A 10811-nucleotide genomic window follows, 5' to 3' on the forward strand; every position below is an offset into this window, starting at 1 on the left:
TAAACATTATAAGACTCTACACCGTCTTCCTTGTTGTTCAAACTCTTTACTAGAAATTATCTAGACCTTAGAGAGACCAAATATGCAAACCAAATTAGCAAGCTCTAAGTGTTTCTTCATTAATGGGTGCAAAGCATATGATGCAAGAGCTTAAACATGAGCACAACAATTGCCAAGTATCACATTACCCAAGACATTATAGCAATTACAAAATGTATCATTTTCCAATTCCAACCATATAACAATTTAACGAAGAAGAAACTTCGCCATGAATACTATGAGTAAAGCCTAAGGACATACTTGTCCATATGCTACACCAGAGCGTGTCTCTCTCCCACACAAGCATTTATTCAAACAAAAACAAAAACAAAAGCACACAGACGCTCCAAGTAAAGTACATAAGATGTGACCGAATAAAAATATAGTTTCAGGGGAGGAACCTGATAATGTTGTCGATGAAGAAGGGGATGCCTTGGGCATCCCCAAGCTTAGACGCTTGAGTCTTCTTGATATATGCAGGGGTGAACCACCGGGGCATCCCCAAGCTTAGAGCTTTCACTCTTCTTGACCGTAGTATATCATCCTCCTCTCTTGACCCTTGAAAACTTCCTCCACACCAAACTTAGAACAACTCATTAGAGGTTTAGTGCATAATCAAAATTTCACATGTTCAGAGGTGACACAATCATTCTTAACACTTCTGGACATTGCCCAAAGCTACTGGAAGGTAATGGAACAAAGAAATCCATCTAACACAGCAAAAGAGGCAATGCGAAATAAAAGGCAGAATCTGTCAAAACAGAACAGTCCGTAAAGATGAATTTTAAAATGGCACCAGACTTGCTCAGATGAAAATGCCCAAATTGAATGAAAGTTGCGTACATATCTGAGGATCACTCACGTAAATTGACATAATTTTCTGAGTTATCTACAGAGAATTTTGCCCAGATTCGTGACAGCAAAGAAATCATTTTCTGCGCAGTAATCCAAATCTAGTATGAACTTTTCTATCAAAGACTTTACTTGGCACAACAAAACACAAAACTAAGATAAGGAGAGGTTGCTACAGTAGTAAACAACTTCCAAGACACAAAATAAAAACAAAGTACTGTAGCAAAATAACACATGGGTTATCTCCCAAGAAGTTCTTTCTTTATAGCCATTAAGATGGGCTCAGCAGTTTTAATGATGCACTCGCAAGAAATAGTAGTTGAAGCAAAAGAGAGCATCAAGAGGCAAATTCAAAACACATTTAAGTCTAACATGCTTCCTATGCAAAGGAATCTTGTAAATAAACAAGTTCATGAAGAGCAAAGTAACAAGCATAGGAAGATAAAACAAGTGCAGCTTCAAAAATTTCAGCACATAGAGAGGTGTTTTAGTAACATGAAAATTTCTACAACCATATTTTCCTCTCTCATAATAATTTTCAGAGGCATCATGAACAAACTCAACAATATAAGTATCACATAAAGCATTCTTATTCACATGCATAAAAGTATCATTACTCTCCACATAAGCATAATCAATTTTATTAGTTGTAGTGGGAGAAAATTCAACAAAGTAGCTATTATTATTATTCTCATTATCAAATATAGGAGGCATATTGTGATCATAATCAAATTTATCCTCCATAACAGGCGGTACTAAAAGACCAATATCATTATCATAAATAGGAGGCAAAGTATCATCAAAGAAAATTTTCTCCTCAATGCTTGGGGGACTAAAAATATCATGCAAACCAGCTTCCCCAAGCTTAGAACTTTCTATATTATTATCAACAATGGTGTTCAAAGCATTCATACTAATATTACTACCAGCATGCAAATAAGATTCCATAGGTTTTTTAATTTTTGCATCAAACAATCCATGTTTTAAATCAGGAAATAGAATAAGAAGATCATTCTTGTCCATTATGCCAAACTAGTGTAAACAAGAAACAAAAAGTTGCAATTGCAGGATCTAAAGGAAATAGCTTCGAGTACTTACAACAGCGAAAATAGCTTAGTAGCCGAGATCCGGAGTGTGAGTACCTTTTACCTTTCCTCCCCGGCAACGGCGCCAGAAAATACCTTGATGTCTACGCCCCCTCCTTTTCCTGTAGACAGTGTTGGGCCTCCAAGAGCAGAGGTTTGTAGAACAGCAGCAAGTTTCCCTTAAGTGGATCACCTAAGGTTTATCGATCTCAGGGAGGAAGAGGTCAAAGATATCCCTCTCATGCAACCCTGCAACCACAAAGCAAGAAGTCTCTTGTGTCCCCAACACACCTAATAGGTGCACTAGTTCGGCGAAGAGATAGTGAAATACAGGTGGTATGAATATATATGAGCAGTAGCAACGGTGCCAGAAAATAGCTTGCTGGCGTGTAGTTGATGGTGGTAGTATTGCAGCAGTAGTAACACGGTAAAACGATGAAACAAGCAGCGATAGCAGTATTTAGGAACAAGGCCTAGGGATTACACTTTCACTAGTGGACACTCTCAACATTGATCACATAACAGAATAGATAAATGCATACTCTACACTCTTGTTGGATGATGAACACATTGCGTAGGATTACACGAACCCTCAATGCCGGAGTTAACAAGGTCCACAATTCAATGTTCATATTTAAATAACCTTAGAGTGCATGAAAGATCAATTCGACTAAACCAAGTACTAACATAGTATGCACACTGTCACCTTCACACTATGTAGGAGGAATAGATCACATCAATACCATCATAGCAATAGTTAACTTCATAATCTACAAGAGATCATAATCATAGCATAAACCAAGTACTAACACGGATGCACACCACCGTCACCATTACACCGTGCGGGGAGGAATAAAACTACTTTAATAACATCACTAGAGTAGCACATAGATAAATTGTGATACAAAACACATTGCAATCATAAAGAGATATAAATAAGCACTTCACTATGCCATTCATAACAGTGAATAAGTATTCTGTGAAATATAGCCTAAGAGACCCACACGGTGCACACACTGTCACCTTTACACACGTGGGACAAGGAGTCTCCGGAGATCACATAAGTAAAATTCACTTGACTAGCATAACGACATCTAGATTACAAGCATCATCATATGAATCTCAATCATGTAAGGCAGCTCATGAGATTATTGTATTGAAATACATAGGAGAGTGATGAACCACATAGCTACCGGTACAGCCCCGAGCCTCGATGGAGAACTACTCCCTCCTTATGGGAGCAGCAGCGGTGATGAAGATGGCGGTGGAGATGGCAGCGGTGTCGATGGAGAAGCCTTCCGGGGGCACTTCCCCGTTCCGGCGGCGTGCCGGAACAGAGACTCCTGTCCCCCAGATCTTGGCTTCGCGATGGCGGCGGCTCTGGAAGGTTTCTGTGGGTTTCGTCGAACGTATCAGGGTTTTCGCGATGGAGGCTTTAAATAGGCGGAAGGGCAATGTCGGTGGACTTCTGGGGGGCCCACACTATAGGGGGCGCGGCCCCCCCCCCCTTGGCCACGCCGACCTAGGGTTTGGTGGCCCTGTGCCCCCTCTCTGGCGGTTCTCGTGTGTTCTGGATGCTTCCGGGCAAAATAGGAATCTGGGCGTTGATTTCGTCCGATTCCGAGAATATTTCTTTACTAGGATTTCTGAAACCAAAAACAGCAGAAAACAGCAACTGGCACTTCGGCATCTTGTTAATAGGTTAGTTCCAGAAAACGCATAAATATGACATAAAATGTGCATATAACATGTAGATATCATCAATAATGTGGCATGGAACATAAGAAATTATCGATACGTCGGAGACGTATCAATCATGTCTATCTTATTTGAATCAACTTAAAACTTTGCCACACTTTGCACTCTCTAACTTACTCATCCAATTCTCTTTCAGATGGCGCTGAATGAACCCATCAACACCAAGTTTTACCAGCTTGGGAACGGAGGGAGCTTGATCTTCGAGCACGACCTCAACGCCGTCTCTGACTTCCTTGGGCGCCCACACCCCGAGTTTCACGGGGTTCAGCTGGACGACACGCCCGGAGGAGAGTTGCAGTGGGTGATCACTGCCGACTTGAGGGGCAATATGGAGCCTCCCACTTCGGAGAGGATTCTCTTCTCCTTCCGCGAGAGCAACTGGCTCGACGGACTCGCACGTGGCCTTCAGGAGGCACTTGCGCGCCTCTGTGGACAGAACGTGGTGCGCATCCTCGCCTCTCGCTACGCCCACCTTGTGAGGCGTGATGCCGCAGGAGTGCCCATGGAGCTGCAGCCGCACCCGGAGTTGAGGCACCATGCTGAGCACCTGGACTTCATGCTCTACCAGACTCAGAGGGACCTCGACGCCTCTCGCGCTTACGCGAACCAGACCCATGCTCACATCACCGAGCAGGGTGAGGCGATCAAGCTACTCAACAACGACCGCAAGAGCCTTCGCCAGCAGCGTGCCAAGAAGGACGCTACGATTCGTCACCTTCGCGCCCGGATCGCGTCACTTGAGGCCACTGTCAAGGCCCAGGAGGATCAGATTCGTCAGCTGGAGGATGACGATGGAGGCATCGACATTCAGGGAGGAGACGCCTTTCTGAGCGACGACAACGACTTTGAGGAGGACGAGAACACCGAGGAGGAGGACTACGAGTTCCTGGAGGCAGGACCCGACGACTACGTCCCGATCGATGTCGATGATGAGGAGTAGTTGCACTAGTTCACTTATAGTAGGTGTGAGTTGTATCCCGTCCTTTGTATCGTAGCATGAGAATGGTTCTTAAAACCATTGGAGTATGTGTGTAGTTTGTACTATGTGTTGCATGAATGAATGAATGTTATGTTTGTCATGAAAAGATTACAAGTTTTCAAATTGTTTTTCAAACTTAACCAAAATGAACCATAGAATGTTCCCTCTCATCTCATAATCTTCTACATCTTCAGATGGCCCCTCCAAATCGCACCAACGACGCGATGCTGCAACTGCTGCAAACCATGCTTGCAGACCGGGAAACCGAAAGAGCCGAACGCCAAGCCAACCTCATCGCCTTGCAGAACATCGCCAACCAAGGCCATGGAAATCATGACCACCCCGGATCCAAGCTCAAGAACTTCCAAAACAGCAACCCTCCGGTGTTTAGCAAGACCGAGGAGCCCCTCGACGCCGACGATTGGCTCCAGACTATGGAGAACAATCTGGAGGTAGCCGGAGTGGAAGCCAACGAGAAGGTTTTGTTCGCCACTCACTATCTCGCTGGACCAGCCCGCGCTTGGTGGACAAGCACCCGTGCCATGAACGGAGGTCAATTCATGACTTGGGAGGATTTCAAACTCAAGTTCAGCAAGTACCATGTACCCCCGGGTCTTATCAAGAAGATGAGGGATGAATTCCGTGAGCTGAAACAAGGTCGCATGACGGTGGTTGAATACCGCGACAAGTTTTTCACCTTGTCAAGGTATGCCCCTGATGAGACCGACACCGTTGAGAAGAGGAAGGAGAGATTCCTGAACGGACTGCATGATGAGATGCAGACTGTCCTCGTCAACATCCCCTTCGCCGACCTCGAAGCCCTTGTTGACTCCGCCATCCAGATGGAGGGCAAGTTAAACCAAGCCAATGAGAACCGCAAGCGCCGCATAGCGAATCAAAGTGGATCAAGCCACCCCCAAAAGTTTCGCCCTTGCTCAAGCGGAGGTTTCACTCCGAGAAACAACAAACCCCAGATGCAGAACTCTCGCCCCGGTTATCAGAACCGGAGTGGAGGAAACTCCAAGCCAGGAGGCTACAACAACAACTACAACAACAACAACTACAACCGCGCTCCACCCCGAGCCCCTAACAACAACAACACCAACACCAACACCGCTCCCAGAACCGGAAGCAATGTCACTCCCGTTGCGAACAAGCAGGACAAGACCACTATCACTTGTTATGAGTGTGGTGTAGTGGGGCACTACTCCAACGAGTGTCCCAAGCGTCTTGCCAAGCTCGCCGGCAACACCGCTGCACCTGCTCAGCAACAACGCCGTGTCTCCACCGGCAATAAGTTCGCCCCCAACAACCCCAACAACCGCAACGGCCGCCTCTACCACATGAACGCCGAAGAAGCCCAGGAAGCACCAGATGTTGTACTGGGTATAATTTCTGTCAACCACATCCCTGCCAGAGTGTTGTTTGATTCCGGAGCATCTCATTCCTTTGTCACCGAAGACTTTGCATCAACAAGTAAAATTCAACCCCTCAGCTTGAAGCATGTTATGATAGTCCAAATCCCCGGATCAACCACCAAAGCCAGAAAATTTTGCAAAAATGTGCCAATCAAAATCCATGATGTAGATTTTTTTGCAAATCTAATCATACTTGGAACTAAAGGTTTGGAAGTTGTCCTAGGAATGGACTGGATGTCCAAGCACAATGGAATGATAGACTGTGCCAAGAAAGCCATCACCATGACTAGCAGCACCGGTATCGTAGTTGAGCACGTCTCTGAAAAACTACCCAGAAAATTTACCTGCAACCAAAGTGTATCCAAGCCAACTCTGGATCAAATCAGGGTCGTTTGTCGCTACCCTGATGTGTTTCCGGATGATCTACCCGGTATGCCCCCGGATCGGGATATCGAGTTTATCATAGAGTTAATCCCCGGAACTGGACCCATAGCCCAGAGAGCTTACAGCATGAACGCAACCGAGCTTGTGGAGCTGAAGAAGCAAATAGATGACATGTTAGCCAAAGGTTTGATTAGACCAAGTGCATCCCCCTGGAGATCCCCCGTCTTGTTTGTAGACAAGAAAGATGGTGCAAATCGTTTATGCACGGACTATCGTAAGCTTAACGATGTCACCATCAAAAACAAATACCACCTACCCAAGATCGAAGACTTGTTTGACCAACTCACCGGATCCCGAGTTTTCTCCAAGATAGATCTTAGAACTGGATACCACCAACTGAAGATCCGAGCCACCGACATTCCAAAAACTGCCTTTACCACCAGATATGGGTTGTATGAGTACAATGTCATGTCGTTTGGACTGACCAATGCCCCCGCTTATTTCATGAACCTCATGAATAAGATCTTCATGAACTTTTTGGACAAGTTTGTCGTTGTGTTCATCGACGACATCCTCGTCTACTCCAAGTCCGAAGAGGAACATGAACAGCATTTGGAGATTGTTCTAGAAACCCTTAGACAGCACAAGTTGTATGCCAAGTTTAGCAAGTGTGAGTTTTGGCTGGAAGAAGTTGGATTCCTCGGACACATCTTGTCTGCAGGAGGAATTGCCGTAGATCCCGCCAAAATCAAAACTGTTATGGAATGGCAAGCCCCAACCACACAAACCGAGGTCCGCGCTTTTCTTGGATTAGCCGGATACTACCGCAGATTTGTAGAGGGTTTTTCGAGCATCGCTCGACCAATGACCCAACTGCTGAAAAAGGACAGAAAGTTTGAGTGGACCGACAAATGCGAAGAAAGCTTTCAACAGCTCAAGAGTAGATTGACAACAGCCCCAATCCTGATCATGCCAGATATCGCAAAGCCCTTTGACGTATATTGCGACGCCTCCAAGACTGGACTTGGATGTGTGCTTATGCAAGAAGGCAAGGTTGTATCCTACCTTTCAAGACAGCTCAAGCAACATGAACAGAACTACCCAACCCATGACCTCGAGCTTGCAGCCGTGGTCTTAGCCTTGAAAGTTTGGCGTCATTACCTCATGGGTAATCGATGCGAGATCTACTCCGACCACAAAAGCCTCAAATACATATTCACCCAGAAGGAGCTAAACATGAGACAACGCCGATGGATCGAACTGATCAAGGATTACGACATGGAGATTCACTACCACCCCGGCAAGGCCAATGTGGTAGCGGATGCTTTGAGTCGACTGCCGTGCGGTTGAACTCCATGCTCGCAACCGAACAGCCCAGCTTGCATCAAGAGTTTGAACAGTTCAGACTTGAACTTGTTAGTGAAGGATTCCTAGCCAGCATAGAACTGCAACCCACCTTGGTTGGTCAAATCAAGGAAGCCCAGAAAGACAACGCTAGCATTGACGGAATCAAGAAACAGATAGCCGCAGGAAAAGCCCCCGGATTCACTGTAGACGAAGCCGGAGTGCTTTGGTACAAAGAACGTCTCTGCGTACTGATGTCTATGCCCCCTCCTTTTCCTGTAGACAGTGTTGGGCCTCCAAGAGCAGAGGTTTGTAGAACAGCAGCAAGTTTTCCCTTAAGTGGATCACCCAAGGTTTATCGAACTCAGGGAGGAAGAGGTCAAAGATATCCCTCTCATGCAACCCTGCAACCACAAAGCAAGAAGTCTCTTGTGTCCCCAACACACCTAATAGGTGCACTAGTTTGGCGAAGAGATAGTGAAATACAGGTGGTATGAATATATATGAGCAGTAGCAACGGTGCGTAAAATAGCTTGTGGCGTGTAGTTGATGGTGGTAGTATTGCAGCGGTAGTAACACAAAGAAACAAAGAAACAAGCAGCGATAGCAGTATTTAGGAACAAGGCCTAGGGATTACACTTTCACTAGTGGACACTCTCAACATTGATCGCATAATAAATAACTCTTTCTCATATGTGCTACATACACTCTTTTGTTGGATGATGAACACATTGCGTAGGATTACACGAACCCTCAATGCCGGAGTTAACAAGCTCCACAATAATGTTCATATTTAAATAACCTTAGAGCATAATAGATCATTGCAAAATAAACCAAGAACTAACATAGTGCACACACTGCCCACATTACACTATGAAGGAGGAATAGATCACATCAATACTATCATAATGATAATTAACTCCACAATCTACAAGAGATCATGATCATAGCCTACGACAAGAACCACATGGTGCACACACTAGTCACCTTTACACCATGCAGGAGGAATAGACTTCTTTAATAACATCACATGAGTAGCACACAACTAGCGATACAAAGCTCATCATATGGATCTCAATCATGTAAAGCAGCTCATGAGATCATTGTATTGAAGTACATAGGAGAGAGATTAACCACATAGCTACCGGTACAGCCCCGAGCCTCGATGGAGAACTACTCCCTCCTCATGGGAGCAGCAGCGGTGATGAAGATGGCGATGGAGATGGCAGCGGTGTCGATGGAGAAGCCTTCCGGGGGCACTTCCCCGTCCCGGCGGCGTGCCGGAACAGAGAGTCCTGTCCCCCAGATCTTGGCTTCGCGATGGCGGCGGCTCTGGAAGGTTTCTGTGGGTTTCGTCGAACGTGATAGGGTTTTCGCGACGGAGGCTTTAAATAGGCAGAAGGGCAGCCTCGGAGGGGGCCTGGGGCCACCACACCATAGGGCGGCGCGGCCCCCCTCTGGCCGCGCCAGGGTGTAGTGTGGGGCCCCCAGGGCTTCCCTCTGGCGGCTCTCGGGTGTTCTGGAAGGTTCCGGGAAAAATAGGGACCTGGGCGTTGATTTCGTCCAATTCCGAGAATATTTCCTTACTAGGATTTCTGAAACCAAAAACAGCAGAAACAAAGAATCGGCACTTCGGCATCTTGTTAATAGGTTAGTTCCAGAAAATGCACGAATATGACATAAAGTGTGCATAAAACATGTAGATAACATCAATAATGTGGCATGGAACATAAGAAATTATCGATACGTTGGAGACGTATCAGCATCCCCAAGCTTAGTTCTGCTCGTCCCGAGCAGGTAAAACGATAACAAAGATAATTTCTGGAGTGACATGCCATCATAACCTTGATCATATTATTTGTAAAGCATATGTAGTGAATGCAGCGATCAAAATAATGTATATGACATGAGTAAACAAGTGAATCATATAGCAAAGACTTTTCATGAATAGTACTTCAAGACAAGCATCAATAAGTCTTGCATAAGAGTTGACTCATAAAGCAATAATTTATAGTAAAAGCATTGAAGCAACACAAAGGAAGATTAAGTTTCAGCGGTTGCTTTCAACTTGTAACATGTATATCTCATGGATATTGTCAACATAGAGTAATATAATAAGTGCAATATGCAAATATGTAGGAATCAATGCACAGTTCACACAAGTGTTTGCTTCTTGAGGTGGAGAGAAATAGGTGAACTGACTCAACAATGAAAGTAAAAGAATGGTCCTCCATAGAGGAAAAGCATCGATTGCTATATTTGTGCTAGAGCTTTGATTTTGAAAACATGAAACAATTTTGTCAACGGTAGTAATAAAGCATATGTATCATGTAAATTATATCTTACAAGTTGCAAGCCTCATGCATAGTATACTAATAGTGCCCGCACCTTGTCCTAATTAGCTTGGACTACCGGATCATCGCAATGCACATGTTTTAACCAAGTGTCACAATGGGGTACCTCCATGCCGCCTGTACAAAGGTCTAAGGAGAAAGCTCGCATCGGATTTCTCGCTATTGATTATTCTCAACTTAGACATCCATACCGAGACAACATAGACAACAGGTAATGGACTCCTTTTTTATGCATAAGCATGTAACAACAATTAATAATTTTCTCATATGAGATTGAGGATATATGTCCAAAACTGAAACTTCCACCATGGATCATGGCTTTAGTTAGCGGCCCAATGTTCTTCTCTAACAATATGCATGCTTAACCATAAGGTGGTAGATCTCTCTTACTTCAGACAAGACGAACATGCATAGCAACTCACATGATATTCAACAAAGAATAGTTGATGGCGTCCCCAGTGAACATGGTTATCGCACAACGAGCAACTTAATAAGAGATAAAGTGCATAAGTACATATTCAATACCACAATAGTTTTTAAGCTATTTGTCCCATGAGCTATATATTGCAAAGTGAATGATGGAATTTTAAAGGTAGCA

Source organism: Lolium perenne, chromosome 2 (assembly GCF_019359855.2).
Source record: "Lolium perenne isolate Kyuss_39 chromosome 2, Kyuss_2.0, whole genome shotgun sequence".
Lineage (NCBI taxonomy): Eukaryota > Viridiplantae > Streptophyta > Magnoliopsida > Poales > Poaceae > Lolium > Lolium perenne.